The sequence below is a fragment of the Nycticebus coucang genome, chromosome 13 (genome assembly GCF_027406575.1).
Source record: "Nycticebus coucang isolate mNycCou1 chromosome 13, mNycCou1.pri, whole genome shotgun sequence".
Classification (NCBI taxonomy): Eukaryota; Metazoa; Chordata; class Mammalia; order Primates; family Lorisidae; genus Nycticebus; species Nycticebus coucang.
This window is the reverse complement of record NC_069792.1, coordinates 17,279,556-17,305,780: the sequence shown is the minus strand read 5'-3', so window position 1 is coordinate 17,305,780 and position 26,225 is coordinate 17,279,556. Positions and strand designations below refer to the sequence as shown.

At 42.7% G+C, this 26,225-nt stretch overlaps 1 protein-coding gene across 2 annotated transcripts in view; it reads right to left on the bottom strand.

Moving 5' to 3' along the window:
• The window catches only part of SGK3 (serum/glucocorticoid regulated kinase family member 3), a 159,129-nt gene that overhangs the window by 116,429 nt on the left and 16,475 nt on the right, over nucleotides 1-26,225 (bottom strand). The window lies entirely within an intron of this gene.

The following is a 26,225-nucleotide window of genomic DNA, read 5'->3' as shown; positions in this document are numbered from 1 at the left end:
ACTCTTGGGCTCAAGCTGTCCTCTTCCCTCAGTAGCTGGAACTACAGGCACCCACCACAATGCCTAGCTATTTTTAGAGGCAGGTTGTCACTCTGGCTCACGCTGGTCTCAAACCTGTGAGCTTAGGCAATATACCAGCCTTGGCCTCCCAGAGTGCTAGGATTACAGGCATGAGCCACTGCAAACATTTAGTACTGGCTTGTTTCAGCCAGACAAGGTGGCTCACACCTGTAATCCTAACACTCTGGGAGGCTGAGGTGGATGGATACCCTGAGCTCACAGGTTCAAGATCAGCCTGAGCAAAAAACGAGACCTTGTCTCTAAAAAAAAATAGCCAGGCATTTTTGCAGTAGTTGTAGGAGGGTAAGGGAAGAGAATTGCTTGAGCCCAGGAGTTTGAGGTTGCTGAGAGCTAGGACGTCAGCGCACTCTACCAAGAGCCACAAAGTGAGACTCTGTCTCAAAAAAAGATAAAAAAATAATAAAATAAAATGTTTGCATTTTTAAGAATATGAGTATTTGTAGATTCAAGGGACCATCCTATGTGGTGTTCCATGTAATTCTTTTTCTTTTTATTGCAGTTTGGCCAGGACTGGGTTTGAACTCACCACCCTTGGCATATGGGGCCAGTGCCCTACTAACTGAGCCACAGGTGCCTCCCTATTCCATATAATTCTAAATGTCCTATCATACTTATGACTTCATTGGGCTAATCACAGATGTGATCAATGACTGCTAAGTGTTTTCTGAATAAGAAGTTTCCAGAAGTGGCTTGGCGCCTGTAGCACAGTGGTTATAGCACCAACCACATACACCAAGGGTGGCAGGTTCAAACCCGGCCCAGACCAGCTAAACAACAATGACAACTGCAACAAAAAACAGCTTGGTGGTGTGGCGGGCACCTGTAGTCCCAGCTACTTGGGAGGCTGAGGCAAGAGAATTGCTTAAGCCCAAGAGTTTGAGGCTCCTGTGAGCTGTGACACCACAGCACTCTACCGAGGGCAACACAATAAAACGGGGAGAAAAAAAAAAAAACAAGTTTCCAGAAGTGCTGGCTCATGTTATTAAAAAAAAAAACATTTAAGGCAATGAGAAAAGCAGTTCTCCTTTTTCATGAAATCTAAACAAGAAAATGAAACAGTATTTTAGGAAGCTCATAATAAGTAATTTTCTTTTTCTTTTAAGCTCTGAAAATATATATACAGAAATGACCTATAAAAATGAATGTGTAAACCAATACTTAAATTTACTGAGTTTTTTTAAATTAGAGAACAGATTTTTTTTAACATCCTAAAAGGAGTGCATTCCCCTCATCCCTTTCATTTCTTAAAACTACTTATCAAAGAATAATGCCTAGGAATTGCCTGTTTACACGTTCCTCTCTCCTACTGAACTCAAAGTTCTTTAAGGACAGGATGGGATCTTGTGTCTTACAGCATCTCTAGCACCTAAATAGATGCCTAGCTCAAAAAGGAGTGCAAACAAATTTCTTAGCTGGGAGGTAGGAAAGAAGGGAAGAAGTTTTAAAAGGGAGAAATTTTTTTTTTTTTTCGTAGAGACAGAGTTTCACTTTATGGCCCTCTGTAGAGTGCCATGGCATCACATAGCTCACAGCAACCTCCAACTCCTGGGCTTAAGCAATTCTCTTGCCTCAGCCTCCCAAGTGGCTGGGACTACAGGCGCCCGCCACAACACCTGGCTATTTTTTTTGTTGTTGTTGCAGTTCGGCCGGGGCCAGGTTTGAACCCGCCACCCTCGGTATATGGGGCCGGCGCCTTACTGACTGAGCCACAGGTGCCACCATAAAAGGGAGAAATTTTAAATTGTGATAAAATAGGAATTTTTCTGAAGGGAAGGCATTGTATCAGAAAGGTACATAACTTTTATTTATAAAACATTTCCAGATATGGGGCGGCACCTGTGGCTCAAAGGGGTAGGGCACCAGCCCCATATGCCAGAGGTGGTGGTTCAAACCCAGTCCTGGCCAAAAAAAAAAAAAAAAAAAATTTCCAGATATGTACAAAGGAAAGCTTTGGCAATAAACACTAACTGTAAAGTTGACCATTGTGATAGCCATTGCTGATTCCTCTTTTCTTGAATTTGTAGAATTTCAAATATCACAGTAAAAAATTAATTCAGCAGCTGGCTTGGCACCTGTAGCTCAGCGGTTAGGGCACTGGCCACACATACCAGGGCTGGAGAGTTCAAACCTGGCCCGGGACTGCCAAAACAACAATGACAACTACAACAAAAAAATAGCCGGGCATTGTGGCAGGCGCCTGTAGTCCCAGCTACTTGGGAGGCTGAGGCAAGAGAATCACTTAAGCCTAAGAGTTTGAGGTTGCTGTGAGCTGTGATGTCACAGCACTCTACTGAGGGTGACAATAAGACTATCTCAAAAAAAAAAAAAATTCGGCATTTTGTTGTGGGTTTTTTTTTTTTTTTTTTTTTTTGTAGAGACAGAGTCTCACTTTAAGGCCCCTGGTAGAGTGCCGTGGCCTCACACAGGTCACAGCAACCTCCAACTCCTGGGCTTAAGCAATTTTCTTGCCTCAGCCTCCCAAGTAGCTGGGACTACAGGCGCCCGCCACAACACCCGGCTATTTTTTTGTTGCAGTTTGGCCGGGGCCGGGTTTGAACCTGCCACCCTCGGTATATGGGGCCGGCACCTTACTGACTGAGCCACAGGTGCCGCCCCGGTTTTTTTTTTTGGCTGGGGCTAGGTTTGAACCCACCACCTCCAGCATATGGGACCGGCACCCTACTCCTTGAGCCACAGGCGCCACCCAAGGCATTTTGTTTTTTTTAAACAGAGTCTTGCTTTGTCGTCCTTAGTAGAGTGCTGGGGTGTCACAGTTCACAGCAACCTCAAACTCTTGGGCTCAAGAGATCCTCTGCCTCAGATTTTCATTTTTAGTAGAGATGGGGTCTCCTTCTTGCTCACTCTGGTCTCAAACTCATGAGCTCAAACAGTCTACTCACCCTGGCCTCCGAGAGTGCTAGGATTACAGGCATGAGCCACCATGCCTGGCCTCTTTTTTTTTTTTTTTTTTTTTTTTAAAATACAGAGTCTTGCTCTGTCACCACGACTACAATGCAGGGGCATCATCCTAGCTCACTGCAGCCTCAAACTCCTGGCTCAAGCCATCCTGCCTCAGCATCCCAAGCAGCTGGGATTATAGGCCTGTGCCACCATGCCTGGTGAATTTTTTCTATTTCTAATAGTGACAGGGTCTCACTCTTGCTCAAGCTGGTCTAAAACTCCTAGCCTCAAGTGATCCTCTCGAAGTACTAGGATTATAAGTGTGAGCCAACACACCTAGCTTAAATCAGCATTTTTTTAAGACAGAGTCTCAACTCTATTGCCCCAGGCTAGAGTACCATAGGTCAGCTTAACTCACAGCAACCTCAAACTCCTGGGTTGGAGCAATCCTCTTGCCTCTAATAACCCAAATAGCTGGGGCTACAGGCACTTGCCACAAGACCTGGCAAATTTTTCCATTTTTAGTAGAGACTGGGTCTTGCTCTTCCTTAGGCTGGTCTCCAACACCTAAGCTCAAGTGATCCTCCTGCCTTGACCTCCCAGAATGCTAGGATTACAGGCATGCGCCACAATGCCCAGCCTAATTCAGCATTTAATTCCAGATAGCAGAAGATGTGCTGGGATAAATGTGCATATAAATATAGAAAAAATAATTCCTTTTAATACAAAACCCAAGAAATATGAAGATAATTTTTTCACCTTCCATACTCAGAGATTTACTAACACATTTCATGCACATACACACACACCTTTCCAAACCTATTTCTAGGCAGTGGCTGATATTTAGTTGGCATGTACCAAGATAGTCATCCTTTTTTATATGTATTCAGTATGGTAGCCCTTATTATTATGTTCAAATTCTTGTAATTATCTATATCTATGTCTTTTATCTTCTATTATTTTTTTTTGAGATAAGGTCTTGCTATATCACCTAGGCTACAGTGCAGTAGCCTCATTATAGCTCACTGCAACCTCAAACTCCTGGGCTCAAATGATCCTCTTGCCTCAGTCTCCTGAGTAGGTAGGCCTACAGACATACACCACCAACCACAGCTAATTTTTCTGATCTTTGTAGATACAGGGTCCTACTCTTGCTCAGGCTAGTCTCCAACTCTTGGCCTCAAGAAATCCTCCTGCCTCAGCCTCCCAAAGTATTAGGATTATAGGCATGAACCACCTCTACTGGCCTATGCCTTATATCTTTATATCTGTATCTCTATATTGCATGTAAATATACCTAAATTATTTAGGATTCCACACTTTTTGACCTTTCTGAATAAATCAATTATCTCTAATTTCAAAAGCACACTATGTATTTTTCCTAAAAAATTGCTAAAATGGATACAAAATTATCAAACCACTGATTTGAATCAAATTATCCCAATCTCAAATTCTCCTTAAAAAAAGAAAATTACATTTCATATTAAATTCAGATATTAAGATTGGCCTAGCAATTCCACTCTTGCTCACATTAACCAAGAGACATGTACCAAAAGTCAATGTTTGTACTAGTCAAAAACTAGTAACACGGCTATAATCCTAGCACTCTGGGAGGCCAAGGCAGGTGGATTGCTTGAGGTCAGGTGTTTGACACCATCCTGAGCAAGAACAAGACCCCATTTCCTCTAAACATAGAAAAACTAGCCAGACGTGGTGGCACATGCCTCTAGTCCCTGCTACTTGGGAGGCTGAGGCAAGAGGACTGCTCAAGTCCAAGAGTTTGAAGTTGCTGTGAGCTATGATGCCAAAGCACTCTACGCAGAGTGACAGAGTCAGACTCTATCTCAAAATAAAAAACCAAACAACATGGGCGGTGCCTGTGGCTCAAAGGAGTAGGGCACCAGCCCCATATGCCGGAGGTGGCGGGTTCAAACCCAGCCCTGGCCAAAAACTACAAAAAAATAAATAAATAAAATAAAATAAAAAAAAAAAACAAACAAACAAGAGGCTCGGCACCTGTAGCTCAAGTGGCTAAGGTGCCAGCCACATTCACCAAAGGTGGCAGGTTTGAATCCAGCCCAGGCCTGCCAAACAACAATGACAACTACAACCAAAAAATACCTGGGCGTCGGGCGGTGCCTGTGGCTCAAGGAGTAGGGCGCTGGTCCCATATGCCGGAGGTGGCGGGTTCAAACCCAGCCCCAGCCAACTACCACAAAAAAAAAAAAAAAAAAAAAAAAAAATACCTGGGCGTTATGGTGGGCGCCTGTAGTCCCAGCTACTTGGGAAGCTGAGGCAAGAGAATCACTTAAGCCCAGGAGTTGGAGGTTGCTGTGAGCTGTGATGCCATGGCACTCTACCCAGGGAGACAGCTTGAGGCTCTATCTTAAAAAACAACAACAACAATAACAACTAGCAACAACCCAAATGTTCATCAAGATAACAGCTAAGTAAATTATTTGATAGTGACACAATAAAATACTATACAGAAGTGAAAATGAATGAGTCACACCTGTCAACATCAACTTGGATGAATGCAGTCAATGTAATTTTAAAAGTATCAGGAGAAATCATTCCATTTTTATAAATGTCAAAACCAAAAATATTCAATAAGATAGTATTTAGGGATAAATACAAATGTAAAAACTGGTTTTACAAAGAGGCAAGAGAATAATGAACACAAAATTGTATTCCCCAAATACTTTGAGGATGGAAGGAGGAAGCTACATAAGGACTCTTAACATTTTTGTCATAATGTATTTCCTTCTTTTTCTTGTTTTTTCTTTTTTTTTTTTTTTTTGAGACAGAGTCTCACTATGTTGCCCTTGGTAGAGTGCGGTGGCATCACAGCTCACAGCAACCTCCAACTCCTGGGCTTAGGTGATACTCTTGCCTCAGCCTCTGGAGTAGCTAGGACTACAGGCGCCTGCCACAATGCCTGGCTATTTTTTTGTTGCAGTTTGGCTGGGGCCAGGATCAAACCTGCCAACCTTGGTACATGGGACTGGTGCCACTGAGCCACAGGCACCGCCCCTACCTTTTACTTAAGTATAAATTGGCTTGGTGCCTGTAGCACAGTGGTTACAGCGCCAGTGACGCCACAGTACTCTACCGAGGGCAACATAGTAAGAATCCACCTCAAAATAAATAAATAAAAAGTATAAATGGGAGCTTTTAGTTGAATGAAAAAGTTTCGAGGGCAGTGCATGTTGCTCAAAGGAGTAGGGTGCTAGTCCCATATGCTGGAGGTGGTGGGTTCAAACCCAGCCCCAGCCAAAAACTGTAAAACAAAACAAAGTTTCAATCGTGGGGCGGTGCCTGTGGCTCAGTGGGTAGCGCATCGACCCCATATACCAAGGGTGGCAGGTTTGAACCCAGCCCCTGCCAAACTGCAACAAAAAAAAAAATAGACAGACATTGAGGTGGGTGCCTGTAGTCCCAGCTACACAGGAGGCTGCGGCAAGAGAATTGCCTAAGCCCAGGAGGTGGAGGTTGCTATGAGCTGTGACACCACAGCACTCTACCCAGGGCAATAAAGTGAGACTGTTTCTTTTTTTTTTTTTTTGTAGAGACAGAGTCTCACTGTACCGCCCTCAGGTAGAGTGCCGTGGCGTCACACAGCTCACAGCAACCTCTAACTCTTGGGCTTACGCGATTCTCTTGCTTCAGCCTCCCGAGCAGCTGGGACTACAGGCGCCTGCCACAAGGCCCGGCTATTTTTTTTTGTTGTTGCAGTTTGGCCGGGGCTGGGTTTGAACCTGCCACCCTCGGCATATGGGGCCGGCACCCTACTCACTGAGCCACAAGCGCCGCCCCAAGACTCCGTTTCTTAAAGAAAAAAAAGTTTCAATAGTGCTACAAAATATTTACCATTAAAATTCAGAATAATCTTCCAGGCTCAGTGCCTGTAGCTCAGCGGCTAGGACGCCAGCCACATACACCAGAGCTGGCAGGTTCGAATCCAGACCGGGCCTGCCAAACAACAATGACAACTACAACCAAAAAACAGCCAGGCATTATGGCAGGTGCCTGTAGTCCCAGCTACTTGTGAGGCTGAGGCAAGAGAATCGCTTAAGCCCAAGAGTTTGAGGTTGCTATGAGCTGTGACAGTATAGCACTCTACCAAGGACGATATAGTGAGACTCTGTTGCAAAAAAAAAAGTCTTCCAAATGCAAGAAATTTAGCTTAGTAATAAAATAACTTTTCTATCAGATATAACAAATCAAATTTTGCCCAATTTGCCATATGTTGACCAAAGGTAATTCCAGAAAGTATATTAAACTAAGATTTTCTAAATAATACAATATGGACCTATTCCTTATTCCCTTCATATTTTCTTCACCAGTGTCTCATATAGCTTTCATATAATTAGACTATCCAGTAAAGGTTTCACAGGAAATAATTTAACAGCAAAGGCAAAAGTCCCTAATGGCCAACTCTGACATAATGGATTTCAAATTGATGAGTCTACATCTTTGTGAAAGTAACTCAGACAAATTGATGACAATAGTATGTAGGCAGTTTTCAAAATTAAAATTGATGAGCATGCTCTTCTACTTGTCATGGTAGTGAGCTTATTGATCTCAAAATGTGAATCAGGTTAGTGCTGGACTAGTCCTGTGGGTCCCTTGCCAGGTCCAGGAGGATCCTAATGCCGGTGATGTCAATAACAGTGGTAATGACACATGTCCCCTGACCAGGATGAGCCCAGAATATTTACAGTGCATTAACAGAGGAAGGAAGAATCTATCAAGGTTTGACATATTTATATATTCCCCTAGGTAACATCTAAATCCTCAGTAGCTAAGCAAACAAATTATTAAAAAAATCTGGGGTTTCCTTCAGCAACTCACTGTTGTTTTTATAGGTTGCTAATTCAGCACAGACAAGGATCAATTCTTTAGAGATCTCTGAAAATAATTAAATGCCACTTTATGGCCTTGGTATTTTTAAATTTACCAAAATTATTTCCAAATTAAATCTTCTAAGAATGAGAAGAAAGGATTTGTATTATATAAGTTTCTACTGGTAGTTTTGACTCAGCAGAACATCCTGAGTAAGTAGGAGGAACAGTAGGAGGAGAAGGCATTGTGCTAGATGCTTCACATACCTCAATAAAAAGGGCCACGCCCAGTGCCGGGGACTTTACCGGCATCACCTCAGGTAATCCCAACAAGCAAAACCTTATGAACTCTGTCTGACAGATGTGGAAAGTGAAACATTGAGTAACTTGTTCAGATTCATGTGGTTAGTACGCAGCAGTGCTGGAATCCAAGCCGGGTCCAGCTGAACACTAATGCTTGTGTTCTCCCTGCTGTGATATCCAGTACTGCAAAGCACATTTCATTTTTAATAAAGACTTAACAAATCAAATAGACTAAAATACCTAAATCGCCAAACAAGTAAGTTTGAAAGGTAAATGGATTTTTAGCCTTATACTAAAATGGCATACATATCAAAGAATTTTTTGAATGCTCACACATAGTACCCCATTCTTCCTTAACATGGAACCATCCCAGTGCTCCTCCCATTCTCCTACAAGTCTCCCTGAGACTTTCTAGAATAGGCATTCTATACTACATAGTAAGAAAACTGTGTGGCTGGGGCAGTGCCTGTGGCTCAAAGGAGTAGGGTGCCGGCCCCGTATACTGGAGGTGGTGGTTTCAAACCTGGCCCCGGCCAAAACAAACAAACAAAAAAACACAAAAAAAACTGTGTGGCTGTTTGAACTACTAGAAGTTAGTCTATTATTTGCAATTACTCAATTAGAAATTTAATGTAAGTTACTGAGATGGAAAAGCATGTTCCTATGCTTAAAAAGAGAAAAAAAAAACATTAAAATGGGATTAAGGAATAAAACAGTCCATTTTTAAAATAAACCTCACACCTTTTTTTTTTTTTTTTTTGTAGAGACAGTGTCTCACTTTATGGCCCTCGGTAGAGTGCCATGGCCTCACACAGCTCACAGCAACCTCCAACTCCTAGGCTTAAGCAATTCTCTTGCCTCAGCCTCCCGAGTAGCTGGGACTACAGGCGCCCGCCACAATGCCCGGCTATTTTTTGGTTGCAGTTTGGCCGGGGCTGGATTTGAACCCGCCACCCTCGGTATATGGCGCCAATGCCCTACCCACTGAGCCACAGGTGCTGCCTATATTCCCTCCATTTTTAATGATGGATACAGAGAAACTTGTCAATTCAAAAGTTCAGAAAAGGATTTCTTGTTTTAAATTGTTGCAAAAAGATGCTTCACCCTTTCTCTCAGAATTCTACTGTATACAAGAGGGGAAACACAACAGAAAAGACAAAGTCCACACAATCTGAAGATAGAAAATCAGTGGGAAGGCCAGGCGAGATGGCTCACGCCTGTAATCCCAGCACTCTGGAAGGCCGAGGGGGGTGGATTGCCTGAGCTCACAAATTGGAGAGCAGCCTGAGCAAGAGCGAGACCCCCATCTCTAAAAATAGCTGGGCATTGTGGCGGGCACCTGTTAGTCCCAGCTACTTGGGAGGCTGAAGCAAGAGACTCACTTATGCCCAAGAGTTTGAGGTTGCTGTGAGCTATGAGACAAAGTGAAAAGAAAAGAAAAAGAAAGTCAGTGGGAAATAAAGAGAGGGGTAGAAGATGACTCGACTCCTAAGGGCCTACAGAGAGGACACCAGATAAGAGTGAGCAGACCTAATCTTCAGAACCAGGGAAAAGGCCCAGAATTTGGCATAATAGGCAAGAGGTGAGAGGCTGCTTCTGTGGAAAAACTGAATGGTTCTGAGAAAAACAGATGCTGCTAATGCTATAATCTGTGATGGCATCTACCAAAAAAGTTGGCTGGGTTGAGCAAGTTGACTCATGTCTGTAGTCTTAAGAGCAGCAGTTCTCAACCTGTGGGTCGCGACCCACGGGAACTGTATTAAAGGGCCGCCTCATTAGGAAGGTTGAGAACCACTGCTTAAGAGGCTAAGGCAGGATCATTGTTTGAGCTGAGAGATTTGAGATCAACCTGAGCAAGAACAAGACCCTGTCTTTACAAAAAATAGAAGAATTAGCTAGGCATAGTAGTGGCGCCTATAGTCCCAGCTACTCGGGGAAGCTGAGTACAACTACTGAGGTTGTAGTGAGCTATGGTGACACCACTCACTGCATGCACTCTAGCCAGGGTGACAGAGCAAGTCCAAAGTCAGCTCACTTTAATAAATTCACTATAGTTTTAAGGTTTTGTCCTATCCAAAACTCATGTTGAAACATATCCCCAATGCAACAGTGTTGGGAGGTGGGGCCTTTGAGTAGGTATTTAGGATTAATGTCCTTATAAAATGGCTTGTAGGAGGGGCTTTGCTCTCTTCTCACCTCTTCTGCCTTACGAGGACATAGTATTCCTCTTCTCTTTAGGACCCAGTGTTCAAGGCGCCATCGTGGAAAAGGATGCTGGGCACTCAGCAGACAACAAACCTGCCAGGGCCTTGATCTCGGACTCCCCAGACTCCAGACTGTGAGAAATAAATTTCCATTCTTTATAAATTACCCAGTCTCGGGCGGCGCCTGTGGCTCAGTCGGTAAGGCGCCGGCCCCATATGCCGAGGGTGGCGGGTTCAAACCCAGCCCCGGCCAAACTGCAACAAAAAATAAAAATAGCCGGGCGTTGTGGCGGGCGCCTGTAGTCCCAGCTACTCGGGAGGCTGAGGCAGGAGAATCGCTTAAGCCCAGGAGTTGGAGGTTGCTGTGAGCTGTGTGAGGCCACGGCACTCTACCGAGGGCCATAAAGTGAGGCTCTGTCTCTACAAAAAAAAAAATAAATAAAATAAATTACCCAGTCTCAGGAAATCTGTTATGGCAGCCCATATGGACCAAGACAAAGTCCCAGCCAGATGCACAAAACTTTTACTCAGTTTTTAATGTATTGTTCTGGTGTCTTACTCTTAAATAATCACAAAGCAGTCAAGGAAAATCCTCACCTAAGGGACCAAAGCAAAAACAAAAAACACGATACAAATTAGAATAAATAAAAATAGGAAATAGAAGCCTAGGAATAGACAATTGGGTTTCTTCCTACCAAAAAAATGCTCATAGAGACATATATATGAAATAAGAAACTTTTTTTTTTTTTTTTTGCAGTTCTTTTTTTGGCCAGGGCTGGGTTTGAACCCACCACCTCCGGCATATGGGAGCAGCGCCCTACCCCTTTGAGCCACAGATGCCGCCCTTTTTTTTTTTTTTTTTTTGTAGAGACAGAATCTCACTGTACCGCCCTCGGATAGAGTGTCAGGACGTCACACGGCGCACAGCAACCTCTAACTCTTGGCTTCGCGATTCTCTTGCCTCAGCCTCCCAAGCAGCTGGGACTACAAGCGCCCGCCACAACACCCAGCTATTTTTTTGTTGCAGTTTGGCCAGGGCTGGGTTTGAACCCACCACCCTCGGCATATGGGGCCAGCGCCCTACTCACTGAGCCACAGGCGCCGCCCGAAATAAGAAACTTAAAAAAAATAAAATAATGAAAAAGCACAATCAAAGAACAAGAATGGGGCGGCCCCTGTGGCTCAGCGGGTAGGGTGCCGGTCCCATATGCCGGAGGTTGCGGGTTCAAACCCAGCCCCGGCCAAATTAAAAAAAAAAAAAAAAAAAAAAAAAAAAAAAAAAAGAACAAGAATGAAAACTAATAATGATAGATAATATAAAAAATTGGAGTTTTTTCATTTGTTTTTGTTTTTTTTGAGACGGAGTCTCACTTTGTCGCCCTGGGTAGAGTGCTGTGGCATCATCATAGCTCACTACAAGCTCCAATTCCTGGGCTCAAGCCATCATCTTGCCTCAGTTTTTTCATTTTTAGTAGACACAAGGGCTTGCTCTTGTTCACACTGGTCTGTCTCAAACTCCTGAGCTTGAGGAATCTGCCTGCCTGGGCCTCCCAGAGTGCTAGGATTATAGGCATGAGCACCTTGCCCAGCCAATAAAGCGATTTTTATTTGGGGGTGGGTGGGACATGCATTTTGTGAAATTAATGTATACTAAGTTGTCTGCAGACTCATTTCCACCTGCTTCTTATCTCAAAGGGTTTCTCCCTTAGCTGATGGTGTGATGAAGTGTGCTTTGCAGCTAAGGGCAAGCCATACCACCTCAGTTTTCCTTAGCAGCACCTCAGTCCTGAAAAGTTAAGTGAGGGCTCAGCACCCGTAGCTCAGTGGGTAGGGCGCCGACCACATACACTGAGGCTGGCGGGTTCGAACCTGGCCCTGGCCAGCTAAAGAAACAATGGCAACTGCAACAACAAAAAAGCCGGGTGTTGTGGCAGGTGCCTGTAGTCTCAGCTACTTAGGAGGCTGAGGCAAGAGAATCGCTTAAGCCCACAAGTTTGAGATTGCTGTGACCTGTGATGCCATGGCACTCTACCCAGGGCAACATAGTGAGACTCTGTCTCAAAAAAAAAAAAAAAAGAAAAGAAAAGAAAAGTTAAGTGAGGAAGGCACCCAAAGGCTCCTGTTACTTTTACTGAAAGTCCTCTGAAACCACATCAGAAAAAGAAGAACAAGCGGTTTGAGGACAAGAAAAGAGAAGTTTAGGGCGGTGCCTGTGGCTCAAAGGGGTAGGGCACAGGCCCCATATGCCGGAGGTGGCAGGTTCAAACCCAGCCCCCGCCAGAAACTGCAAAAAAAAGAAAAAATAAATAAAAGAAAGAAAAGAAAAGTTTATTATTTTGCTGGCAAAGGAGGAAAATGGCAGACAATGGTCTCAAAATCCAAATTTCTGCTTCTGAGCAAAAGTATAGACCTTTGAAAGGTTCTGATCCCATAATCCTATCTTGGGCCAAGACAATCTCTTGGCCTCTGCCTGGATTCATCCCAACTTTGGCTAAAACAGTTGTGATCTCCACCCAGATTAATCCCATCTTCAGCTAAGAGGATCTTGTGACCTCTGCCCATACAATTCCCTTGAGCTCTCTCCTATGGCACAAAGAACAAGAGACATTCCCTGCCCCTCCCAAACACTGGCCTAAGGCTGGGGAAACAGAAAACACTTTCCCTCTGCAACATATTCCCTACTGTCTATTTTACCCTTCCAAAGCAATGGGAGGAGGGACAATGTAGTACTTACCTTGGGGTGCTAAGAAGGGTCTCTCATAAACTATTACTTAGGACCTGAACTTAATCCTGCTTCTAAAGGGGTACCCTTATCCAGAGGAGGGAAAGTGGCAATACCTTACTGCACTTTAGGTGAGTTCCAAGTAATTTTTCTTTTTTTTTCTTTTGAGACAGAGTCTCAAGCTGTCACCCTAGGTAGAGTGCCGTGGCATCACAGCTCACAGCAACCTCAAATTCTTGGGCTTAAGGTGATTCTCTTGCCTCAGCCTCCCAAGTAGCTGGGACTACAAAGTGCTCGTCGCAACGCCCAGCTATTTTGTTGTTGTTGTTGTTGCAGTTGTCCTTGTTGTATAGCTGGCCAGGGCTGGATTTGAACCTGCCAGCCTTGATATATGTGGCCAGCGCCATAACCACTGTGCTACAGGCACGGAGCCTCCCATCTTTAATTTTAAAGGGGATCTTGGCACCAAATGAATCCCCACTATCTTTTTTTTTTGTAGAGACAGAGTCTCGCTTTATCGCCCTTGGTAGAGTGTTGTGGCATCACAGCTCACAGCAACCTCTAGCTCTTGGGCTTAGGTGATTCTCTTGCCTCAGCCTCCCCAGCAGCTGGGACTACAGGCACCCGCCACAACACCCGGCTATTTTTTGTTGCAGTTTGGCTGGGGGTATTGAACCCGCCACCCTCAGTATATGGGGTTGGCACCCTACTCACTGAGCCACAGGCACCGCCCCCCACTGTCATTTTGCATCTAGGCTTCAGTAGGGAGACATAGAGCCCTGGGTCCCCTCAATGGGGTCCCTCCTGACAATTTGCACTTGGGCTTCTATGGGACTATTTGGGTTGGAGCTACTAGTGAGGCAGGGGGTCCGTGGGACCCCCTCCTTCATCATCTTGAGTCCTTTCAACTATCTCAAAGGGTCCTTGGCTGGCATGAGTTTACTATTCATTAATTCAACAAATGTTTTGGGGTTCTACTGTATTTCTCTGAGCTGTGCTATATTATAGGTATAATCAAAACCTTAATACCTTAATAAACTATTACCTGACATATAATAAAATGGTAAAAATTGTTGAGCTGAGTCACATTAATGTGTCAGCATTCTGGTATAGTAAGGTGAGTTTATGATGATTAAGTACAATGGGAAAATACTCATATAAAATGACTGAACTTTTTTTTTTTTTTTTTGTAGAGACAGAGTCTCACTTCACCACCTTCAGTAGAGTGCCATGATGTCACAGGACTCACAGCAACCTCTAGCTCTTGGGCTTCCGCGATTCTCCTGCCTCAGCCTCCCGAGCAGCTGGGACTACAGGATGACTGAACTTAGTATTATTTTCATAAATACAAATCAGACCTTTTTTTTGAGACAGTTTCACTATGTTACTCTCGGTTACTATGTTACATCACAGCTCACAGCAATGCCAAGCTCTTGGGCTTAAGCAATTCTCTTGCCTCAGCCTCCCAAGTAGCTGAGACTACAGGTGCCTGCCACAGTACCCAGCCATTTTTTGTTGCAGTTCTTGCTGTTTTGCTGGCCCGGGCTGGCTTCGACTCCACCAGCCTCCGTGTATGTGGCCAGCGCCCTACCCACTGAGCTACAGGCACCAGCCAATTTTTTTTTTTTTTTTTTTTTTGATATAAGGTCTCATCCTGTTGCCTAGACTGAAGTCCAGTGACATGATCATAGCTCACTGTAGACCTGAACTTCTGGGCTCAAGCAACAAGCAATCCTCCCATCTAAGCCTCCCAAGTAGCTAGAGCTACAGGTACATACCACTACACCCAGCCCAAAGCACATTGTTCTTATTCTTTTCTTTTCTTTCTTTTGTTAGTGCTTCTGTATTAATAAATAGTTTTAATGACAACTATGACTCTCCAGAAGCCTACTGAACATGTCTTAGGGAAACCAAGACTTAATCATGTGCTGCAAGAGAATAGAGAAAGACACCTAGGTGCTTGTGGCTCAAAGGAGTAGGGTGCTGGCCCCATATACTGGAGTGGCAGGTTCAAACCCAGCCCCGGCCAAAAACTGCAAAAAAAAAAAAAAAAAGAAAAACACCTAAAAGATAATTCCAGTACAATAGTGTGTGCTGTGGGTACCCACCAAAACTCAAGTTGAAATTTAATTACCAATGTAATGATGTTGGGAGGTGGAACCATTAACAGGTGGGGCCTAATCAGGGGTGCTTGGATCATGTGGGCTTTGCCTTTGTGGGTGGCTTAGCACCACTCTTGTGGTACTGAGTTAGTTCTTGCTCTCATGACTCTAGTTCTCGTGGGAATGGATTACTTCCCACAAGAGCTGATTGTTATAAAGCAAGGACACCCTTGGTATTTAGCTCCTTTGCATAAGTCTGCTTCCCCTTGGACCTTCCGCTATGTTATAACACAGCAGGAAAGCCGTCATCAGAAGTCAGTGCCATGCCCTTTAACTTCCCAGCCTTCAAAGCCCTGAGAGAAATAAACTAAAGCAGCTTCTCTTTTCTTTGTAAATTACCAGCCTCAAGTATTCTGTTATAGCAATACAAAACAAACTAAGTTTGTTAGGATAAATGTATCCAGAGGTTACAGTGGAAGCACAGGAGAAAGGCAAGTGTTTCAATTTTGACAGGCAGTGTAGGAAAGGGGGGGTGGAGGAGGGTGTTAGGAAAATGTCCTAAAGAAGATGTCTCTTGAGTTCAGTACCAACTAGTGAACAGTGGAGGGACAGTACTCCAAGCACATCTAATGTATTAGCATTGTGTGTGGAAGTAAATACTAAGAGAATGAGCCTAGGAATGCCAGCAGGTAAGTAGAAGTCAGAAGATCACAATGAGCCTGACAAGCCATGCTAAGGACCTTGGATATGATCTTGCAAGAAATGAAGGTGTCAAGATTGGGGATAGAGAAAGCACTTAAGAGGGGGCCACTGAAAGAGGCAAAAAATGATTAAAGGCCTCAAAAGTTTATGTTAGAAATGGACAGATGGAACAGACGTGAGAAATATTTAGGAGGTAAAATCAGAAGGGCTTTGGAAATTAGGAAACCAAAAAGCCTATGATACCTCTCAGGTTTTTGGGTGGATGATGAGACAATAAATTGAATAGGGACAGTTTTTTAATAAAAGAAATGGATGAAAAGTGGGAGCAAGCATTAGGAGAAGAGTGGGGACTGTCAGTATGGCCACCAGATGGCTGAGGAAGTAATTTGAAGGTGACCGTAGTGATACTGAGCAATGAGGTATGCAGCACTTTTTCTAGGATGAGTTCACAAACTTAATTATCTGACCTCATATTTTGTTTTATACATGCTGAATCTGAACTACCTGCAGGGCAGGGAGATCTCTCCTGAGCCCAGGAGTTTAAGGCTGCAGTGAGCTATGACGGTATCAGTGCACTCTAGCCAAAGCAACAGAGACTCTATCTAAAAAAAAAAAAAACACCAAGAATTCTTTCTTTGCTTTAATCCAGAACTCTTCCTTATAGCTTCTCAGGACTTAATGAAGGAAAAGTAATGTTAAAAGAGAAACAAAGTACAGGCAGTAACATATTATCCACTAAGAATATCCATTAATTACTGACACTTTTTGAGTACCTACTATGTCACAAGCACTATGTTAAGGGCTTGACAAGTATTATTTGCAGTCATCTCTCAATATCTGTAAGGAGTTGGTACCAGGACACCCACAGATACCAGTCTGTGGATCCTCAAGTCCCTGATACAATATGGCATAGTATTTGCATATAACCTATGCACATCATCCTGTGTACTTTATTTAGGCAGAGTCTCACTCTGTTGCCCACCCTAGAATGCCGTGGCATCAACCTAGCTCACAGCAACTTCAAACTCCTGGGTTTAAGCAATCCTCCTACCTCAGCCTCACAAGTAGCTGGGACTATAGGCAACCATCACACACGGCTAATTTTTTTATTTTTAGTCGAAATGGGGTCTCACTCTTGCCAGACTGGTCTTGAACTCTTGAGCTCAAGCAATCACCCACCTTGGCCTCCCAGAGTGCTAGGATTACAGACATGAGCCACCATGCCCAGCCTATCCTGTGTACTTTAAATCATCTCTAGATTACGTATACCTAATACAGTCTAAACCCTATGTAAATAGTTGTTACATAGTTTTTTGTATTTTTGTTTTAGTGTTGTTTTATATTTATGTTTACTATTTTTGATCCACGATTGGTTGAATCTATGGATACAGAACCCACAGATATGGAGGGCCAACTGTATTTTTTTTTTTTTTTTTTTGTAGAGACAGAGTCTCACTGTACGGCCCGCGGTAGAGTGCCGTGGCGTTACACGGCTCACAGCAACCTCTAACTCTTGGGCTTACGCGATTCTCTTGCCTCAGCCTCCCGAGTAGCTGGGACTACAGGCGCCCGCCACAACGCCCGGCTATTTTTTTGTTGCATTTTGGCCGGGGCTGGGTTTGAACCCGCCACCCTCGGCGTATGGGGCCGGTACCCTACTCACTGAGCCACAGGCGCCGCCCGGGCCAACTGTATTTTAAACTTAATAACAACCTTATGAACTCAGCGCCCATAGCTTAGTGGTTAGGGCTCCAGCCACATACCCCAGGGCTTATAGGTTCAAACCCAGCCTGGCCCTGCTAAACAACAATGACAACTACAATAACAACAACAAAAAATAGCCAGGTGTTGTGGCGGGTGCCTGTAGTCCCAGCTACTTGGGAGGCTGAGGCAAGAGAATCGAATAAGCCCAAGAGTTTGAGGTTGCTGTGAGCGGTGACGCCATGGCAATCTACCAAGGGCAACAGCGAGACTCTGTCTCAAAAAAAAAAAAAAAACTTATGACGTAAGTACGTCACTTTATTATGTCTATTCTACAAGTAAAGAAAGTAATTTCTAAGTGATGGATTAACCACCATCTGAACTATTTTCTGGGTAAGTCTAGAACCCTGATTCTTAACCACTGTTAAGTATAATCACGGTGGCGCCTGTGGCTCAAAGGGGTAGGGTGCTGGTCCCAAATACTTGAGGTGGCGGGTTCAAATCCAGCCCTGGCCAAAAACCACACACACAAAAAAAGGTATAATCACTTACAGAAGTTGAAAATAGGGAACAAATCACTGGAGCCAACCTCCCACTTCTATACATAACAATGCTTGTCAATGACATTTAACCCATTTGTGATCATCTTATAAATTTTCCAGGGAATATTCTATTTTCACATATGATTACACCAACATTTGGATAAAGGTTCTATTTAGTGCCCAAATCTAAAGACGCATTTTCTTCTAATCATAGAGAAGAGAGGAAGTTTCCATCAAAATGGAAACCCGAGTAGTAAAATTTAATGACTTTCTTTTTAAGGGCTTTTTAAGCTCAAAATGTTAATCTATATGCACATCAGGTGAAATGGGAAAGTGCTTCTTGCTTTTTTACTTGTGAAGATAACTCTGAAAGTCTATTTAATACTGTCCACTAGAAGAGGGGTAGATCTGACGGACCTTAGAAAGGCTTAAGGGCAAATGGTAACCAGGGTGGTACAGAACTGCCTAACTCAGTCTTCAACACAATTACATATTCAGAAATCTTTTCCAAGTAATCTGAGCTTTATATATCAATGATTAGAAAGTGCATGAGAAGAGATTTCCATTCAATACATACATCATCATTTTCATTAAGGATTTAGAAAATCTGTCACTTAAAGAGAGCCATGTGCGTGACAGATTCTTCCACTTCTGTACACACTTACACAATCAACCGTAATGACTCATAAACCACCATCCACCACCTAATTTTGTGTTTTGCAACTTGTTTTCCACTTTTCCCTCCTTTTAAAACTACACTATATAGGCCAGGCACAGTGGCTTGTATATATCGGTTATCCTAGCACTCTTTGGAGATGAAGGTGGGAGGATTACTTGAGGTAAGGAGTTCAAGATCAGCCTGAACAAGAGTGAGAGACCACCCTCCATCCCTGCTAAAAATAGAAAAATTAGCCAGGTGTTAATTGGCCATTGTGGCAGGTACCTATAGTCCCAGCTACTTGGAAGTCTGAGGCAGAAGGATCACTTGAACCCAGGAATTTGAGGTTGCTGTGAGCTAGGCTGATGCCACTGCACTCTAGCCTGGGATAACAGAGTAAGCCTCTGTCTCAAAAATCAAAAACAAAACAAAAAAAAACCCCAAACTATGTACATTAACAGTACATGGTGTTGCCCTCTTATCCTCAGGGGATACTTTCCAAGACCCTCAATGGATGCCAGAAACCATGGATAGTACCAAATCCTGTATACACTGTTTTTTCCTAAACGTACCCACCTATGATAAACTGTAACATATAAATTAGGCACCATAAGAGAGTAATAACAACAATAATAAAATAGGACAATTATAATAATTTGCTATAATAAAAGTTATGTGAATGTAGGCTCTCTCAAAATATCTTACTGTACTGTACTCACCTACTTTCAGACAGTGGCTGATAGGAAACTGAAATCACAGAAAGCAAAACCGCAGGTAAGAGAGGACAACCGGCGGGGTGCAGTGGCTCACACCTATGATCCCAGCACCGTGGGAGGCTAAAGCAGGAGTATCACTTGACTTGACGTCAGGAGTTCTGAGACCAGCACAAGCGAGAGTGAGACCCCCCACGCTACTAAAATAGAAAAGTTAGCTAGGCATTATGGCAGGTGGCCTGTAGTCCCAGCTACTCAAGGAGGCTGAGGCAGCAGACTCCACAAACCAAGGAATTTGAGGTTGCTGTGAGCTAGGCTGATGCCATGGCACTCTAGTCTGGGCAGTAGCAGAGTGAGACTCTGTCTCAAAAAAAAAAGAAAACGAAAGAAAGGAAAAATCAGGCCAGATACAGTGTGTAATCTCAGCACTGGGAGAGTAATCCCACCACTTGGGGGGCTGGGGCTGGTGGATCAGATGACAGACTGAGCTCAGAATTTGAGACCAAACCAACCCGAGCAAGAGTGAGACCCTGTCTCTTAAGAAAAGAAAAAAAAAAAATAGCCAGGCATTGTGGCGGGCACCTGTAGTCCCAGTTACTTGGGAGGCTGAGGCAAGAGAATTGTTTCAGTCCAAGAGTTTGAGGTTGCTGTAAACTGTGATGCCACAGCACTCTACCAAGGGCAACAAAGTGAAACTTGGAAAGAAGAGAGGAGAGGAGAGGGGAGGGGAGGAAGAGAGAGGGAGAGAGGGATAGAGAGAGAGAGAGAGAGAAAGAAAGGAAGGAAGGAAAAAAAGGAAAGGAAAGAAAGAAAAAAATCAGCTGGGCTTAGGGGCACCCACTTGTAGTCCCAGCTATTCAGGAGGCTGAGGCAGGAGGATCACTTGAACTCAGGAGTTTGAGGTTGCAATTAGCTATAATGAAGCCAGTATAATCTAGCCTGGGTGACAGAATGAGACTCTATCTCAAAAAAAAGAGGAGGACTACTGTATATAGAATTATGAGAAATGAACTTTAATAGCAAGAGTTTAGAATTTTTTGTAAAAACCCACAGTACATTTGGATGGTTTGCCTCCTACTTTTCCCAGGAAACCTCAAATGAATATGTAAAGTGTATTCTTTTAATAGAGGTAGAAAAAAACTTTTTTGCTTCTCACAATTTTAACAATTTTTAAACAAGGTATACTACATGAATAAGAGTCCATATAGCATTATTTGAAACCAAGCATTGGCTTCTTTTAAAAACAAAGATGACCAGCTAGGCGTGGTGGCTCACACCTGTAATCCTAGTACTCTGAGAGGCTGCGGCAGGAGGAATGCTTGAGCTCAGGAATTCCAGACCAGCCTGAGCAAGAATGAGATCCCGTCTCTAGTAAAAATAGAAAAACTAGCCTGGCATGGTGGTGGATGCCTGTAGTCCCAGCTACTTGTCTCAAAGACTCTGTCTCAAAAAAAAAAAAGGGTGACCAACCATATTTCAAAATGGAAAAAGTGTTCCTAAAATTTTCTCACCATTCACTTTTTACTAGAAATCACATAAATCCAGAAAACAACTGTAACAAGCAACAACAGTTTCTCTGACAGCTTTGCACGAACAGAGCCACATTTCCAAATGCTTTTCACTGTGATTCTTGCAACAAATTCCACCAGTACATTTTAGAACTTTTGCAAATTAGAATTACTTGTTCACCTCAATTCATCTCTGGTGAATGGCTGTGTGAAACTCTAAATTTAAGTACAACCGCATTACTGTTCTCTGGTTTGTCTAGAATAATTCTTGGATTCATGGCAAAGCCAAGCTAAATGACACTGCAAAGAAACCCTTTGTTTTCAAATAAATCAGTGCATGGCTTTAGATAATACTGTAAAGAATCTTATTCATGCAGTGTACCCTAATTAAAACTGGAAAAGTTAGGAACGACAACAGAAATTTCCACCTCTGTTGAAAGAATAATCTTTATTTGAAGGTTTTTTTCTATATTAATTTAATAGAACCATAGAATTTTTGAGGTGGAAGAAACTTTGAGTAATTTATAGTAAAAGAAAATAAAGGCACTTGTTAAGGGTTACTTAAATTAGTGACAGATCTAATAACAGAACCCAGGCCTTCTAAATTCCCTAGCCAAGGCTATTAAATGTTATAAAACATTATGAACAGGTTAAAAATCAGCCAACATTTACCAAGAGTCCACTTCGTGCCCTTCATCATCCCAAGCATTTTCAATATCCATTGTCTCTTTCCTAAATCATTTCATAAAATTGGAAAAGAATTATTTAAACAATCACATTCATTCCTTTGGAGTTCAGTGTTACAAACAGAGCCTTTTGCCACATGATCAAAAGAGAAAAAGATAATTCAATTACTACAATAATTACTCTATTGAAGACGTTGTGTTCCAATAACACAATTCACTCCCAGAGTTGAAATGATTTAGAAAGCCTAAGAATGCATTTCCAGGTACTGGTCTCTTTGCAAAGATTTGTAAAGATTTCAGGCTCGGTGACTGTGGCTCAAGCGGCTAAGGCGCCAGCCACATACACCTAAGCTGGCAGGTTCAAATCCAGCCCGGGCCCACCAAACAACAATGACGGCTGCAACCAAAATATAGCCCGGCGTTGTGGTGGATACCTGTAATCCCAGCTACTTGTGAGGCGGAGGCAGGAGAATCGCTTCAGCCCAGGAGTTGGAGGTTGCTGTGGGCTGTAATGCCATGGAACTCTACCCAGGGTGACAGCTTGAGGCTCTGTCTCAAAAAAAAAAAAATATTTTGGCAGCTACTTTCTTCATTTACTTCTATACTTTTGTCCCCTATCACTTTTCTTGCTTGAGTCTTCTGTAGCTGCCACTTGTTACCCAATCTATACTTTCTCCTGAATTGCTATCCCTCTGATAATCCAGAAATTATGCAACATTTCCATGTGCCCTGCATGCCTTGTAGAATTTGTCCTCTACATTCTGACCCATATCCTTTACCAGCTGGAGCCAAACATCCCTCCAAAATGGTCATTATTATACGACAGAATTCATTAAATGAAGAGATCACTTTACTGCAGATACAGCTTTAAAAAGCATTAAAATGTGGATATTTGCTTTGTTTATAATTTCAAAACAATAGTTTATTTTTCAAATACAGAATAAGTTTTATATGTGCTATAAGGCAAAGTCAAATTATATTATTTTCACATAGTTCATGTCACTAAAATGTCCAAGTATTTTTAAATGAGGAAAAGAATTTACTGGTATTCATGTATTTGTACATTTTAAACTGCTTCAACTAACTAGATCTCACATGGCCTTTATACCACTATAAATTTTCATATATCTAATTCATAGAATTCTTCGGTGCAAATCAAATAATATCACAATGAGAAACAAAAAATGGCTCGGCGCCTATAGCTCAAGCAGCTAAGGTGCCAGCCACATACAACAGAGTTGGCAGGTTCAAATCCAGCCCGGGCCTGCCAAACAATGACAACTACAACCAAAAAAATAGCCGGGCATTGTGGCCGGCACCTGTAGTCACAGCTACTTGGGAGGCTGAGGCAAGAGAATCACTTGAGCCCAGGAGTTGGAGGCTGCTGTGAGCTGTAACGCCATAGCACTCTACTAAGGACGATAAAGTTAAAAAAAAAAAAAGAAAAAGTTGCTCAGCCCGAGAAAAAGACCAATTTCAACATAACTATTATTCCTAGCAAATAAGTTGATCAAAATATGAATGTTAATTTGAGATGGATATCAATAGTGTCTGGAAAAAAGTTCCAGTGCATTGGGGGGGTCCCTGTGTCTCAAAGGAGTAGGGCGCTGGCCCCATATGCTGCAGGTGGTGGGTTCAATCCCAGCCCTGGGCAAAAACTGCAAAAAAAAAAAAAAAAAAAAAATTCCAGTGCATTTTACTAGTAAATCCTATCACACAGAAACAAAGAATCATGGATCTGAGAAATTAGCAATGCAGCTACATTTAAATTTTAATATCTAAACATAAATAATCTTCAGATGTAATTTTCTTAATAGCACACTAAAACAACATAAGTTGCATTAAGTCTTTTTATCTTGATAGTAAATTTTCATATTTATACTAATATGAAATATTAAAATAGTGCTTTAAAAAGAATTTAGGGAACAACTAGGCAGAAGATCAAAGGAAAAGGAAGATATGAACCTAATGGACATCTATAGGACATTCCACCCAAAAGCAGCAGAATATATACATATTCTTCTTCTTTTTTTTTTTTGTAGAGAGAGTCTCACTTTATCACCCTCAGTAGAGTGCTGTGGCATCACACAGCTCACAGCAACCTCCAACTCCCAGGCTTAGGCGATTCTGGGACTACAGGTGCCCGCCACAACGCCCGGCTATTTTTTTTGTTGTTGCAGTTTGGCCAGGGCCGGGTTTAAACCCACCACCCTCGGTATATGGGGCCGGCGCCCTGCTCACTGAGCCACAGGCGCCGCCCTTTTTTGACATTTTTTTAAGAGACAGAGTCTCACTTTATCACCTTCAGTAGAGTGCTATGACATCACAGCTCACAGCAACCTCCAACTCCTGGGCTTAGGCGATTCTCCCACCTCAGCCTCCCGAGCAGCTGGGACCACAGGTGCCTGCCACAATGCCCGGCCACTTTCTTTTGTTGCAATTTTTGGCCGGAGCTGGGTTTGAACCCACCACCCTCGGTATATGGGGCCGGTGCTCACTCACTGAGCCACAGGCACTGCCCTAATCAAGGGTTTAAAGACCAAATTATAAGGGAAATTAAAAAATACTTTCAGATGAATGAAAATGAAAATACAACATATCAAAACTTGTGATATGCAGCTCATGTAGTATTTAGAGGGAAATTTATAATTGTAAGTACTTACATAGTATTTAAAAAGATCTCAAATCAACAGCCTAATTTTCCATCTTGAGAAACTAAAAAAGAAGAGGAAGCTAAACCCCAAACAAAATCAATGAAGGAAATAACAATAATTACATCATAAATCAATGACATAGGGAAGAAAAAAAAACAAAAAAGTCAATAAAACTTTAAGTTGGTTCTTTGGGGAAAAGATCAACTTTTAGATAATATATTACTAAAATCAGGAATGAAAAAGGGAAAATTGCTACCAACCTCACAGAAGTAAACATGATTTTAAGAGAACATTTTTTTATGAGAAAATTTTGAATAACTGCACACCAACAAATTGGATAACCTGAATGAAATGAACAAATTCATAGAAAGAAACAAGCTATTTTTATTTATTTATTTATTTTTTTGAGACAGAGTCTCAATTTGTCGCCCTGGGTAGAGTGCTGTTACATCATAGCTCACAGCAACCTCAAACTTGGGCTCAAATGATCCTCTTGCCTCCGTTTTTTTATTTTTGAGTAGAGACAGGGGTCTTGCTTTTGCTCAGGCTGGTCTCGAACTCATGACCTCAAGCAATCCACTCACCTCGGCCTCCCAGAGTGCTAGGATTACAGGCGTGAACCACGTCACCAGTTTACAAACTATTAAAATAACTCAAGAAGGAATAGGAAATCTGAATAGATACACAACAAAGAAAGATGGCATTAGGGCGGCGCCTGTGGCTCAGTGAGCAGGGCGCCGGCCCCATATGCCGAGGGTGACGGGTTCAAACCCAGCCCCGGCCAAACTGCAACAAAAAAATAGCCGGGCGTTGTAGCAGGCGCCTGTAGTCCCAGCTGCTCGGGAAGCTGAGGCAAGAGAATCGCGTAAACCCAAGAGTTAGAGGTTGCTGTGAGCCGTGTGACGCCACGGCACTCTACCGAGGGCGGTACAGTGACTCAGTCTCTACAAAAAAAAAAAAAAAAGAGTTAAAGAAAGATGGCATTAGTAATCAAAAAAACTTCCCATAAAGATAAGCCCAGATAGGGCGGCGCCTGTGGCTCAGTGAGTAGGGCGCCAGCCCCATATGCCGAGGGTGGCGGGTTCGGATTCAGCCCTGGCCAAACTGCAACAGAAAAATAGCCCGGCGTTGTGGTGGGCGCCTGTAGTCCCAGCTGCTCGGGAGGCTGAGGCAAGAGAATCGCATAAGCCCAAGAGTTAAGAGGTTGCTGTGAGCCGTGTGATGCCAGGGCACTCTACCCGAGGGCAGTACAGTGAGACTCTGTCTCTACAAAAAAAAAAAAAGATAAGCCCAGATACATATGGCTTCATTGGTAAATGCTATCAAATGTTTTAAAAAGAATACCAACTCTTCACAAAATCTTCCCCCCAAAAAAGAACAGGAGGGAACACTTTCCAACTCATTCAATGACGCCAGTATTACCCTGACACTGGAACCAGGTGAAATATCATGAGAAAGGAAAATTACAGACCAAAATAGATACAAAAATCCTCATAAAAACACCAGTAAATCAAATCCAGGAACATATAAAAAGGATCGTATACCATGACCAAATGTGATAGACTCCAGAAATTTAAGATTTATTTAACATCTATAAATCAATCACTGTAATATACTATATTTAAGGGAAACAAAACCACATGATCATCTCAACAGATAAGAAGAGTCACGTGACAAAATCCAGCACCCTTAATGATAAAAACATTCAACAAATTAGGAATAGAAGGGAATTTCCTCAAGCTAATAAAGGGCATGTAGGAAAAACCCACAACTGACATCATACACAGTATAATGGTGAAAATCTCATTAGACACAAGAAAAAATAAATAAATAAAAGACATATAACGTGGCAAAGGAAGAATGAATTAATAAATTGTGGCATATGTATATAATGGAATACTATT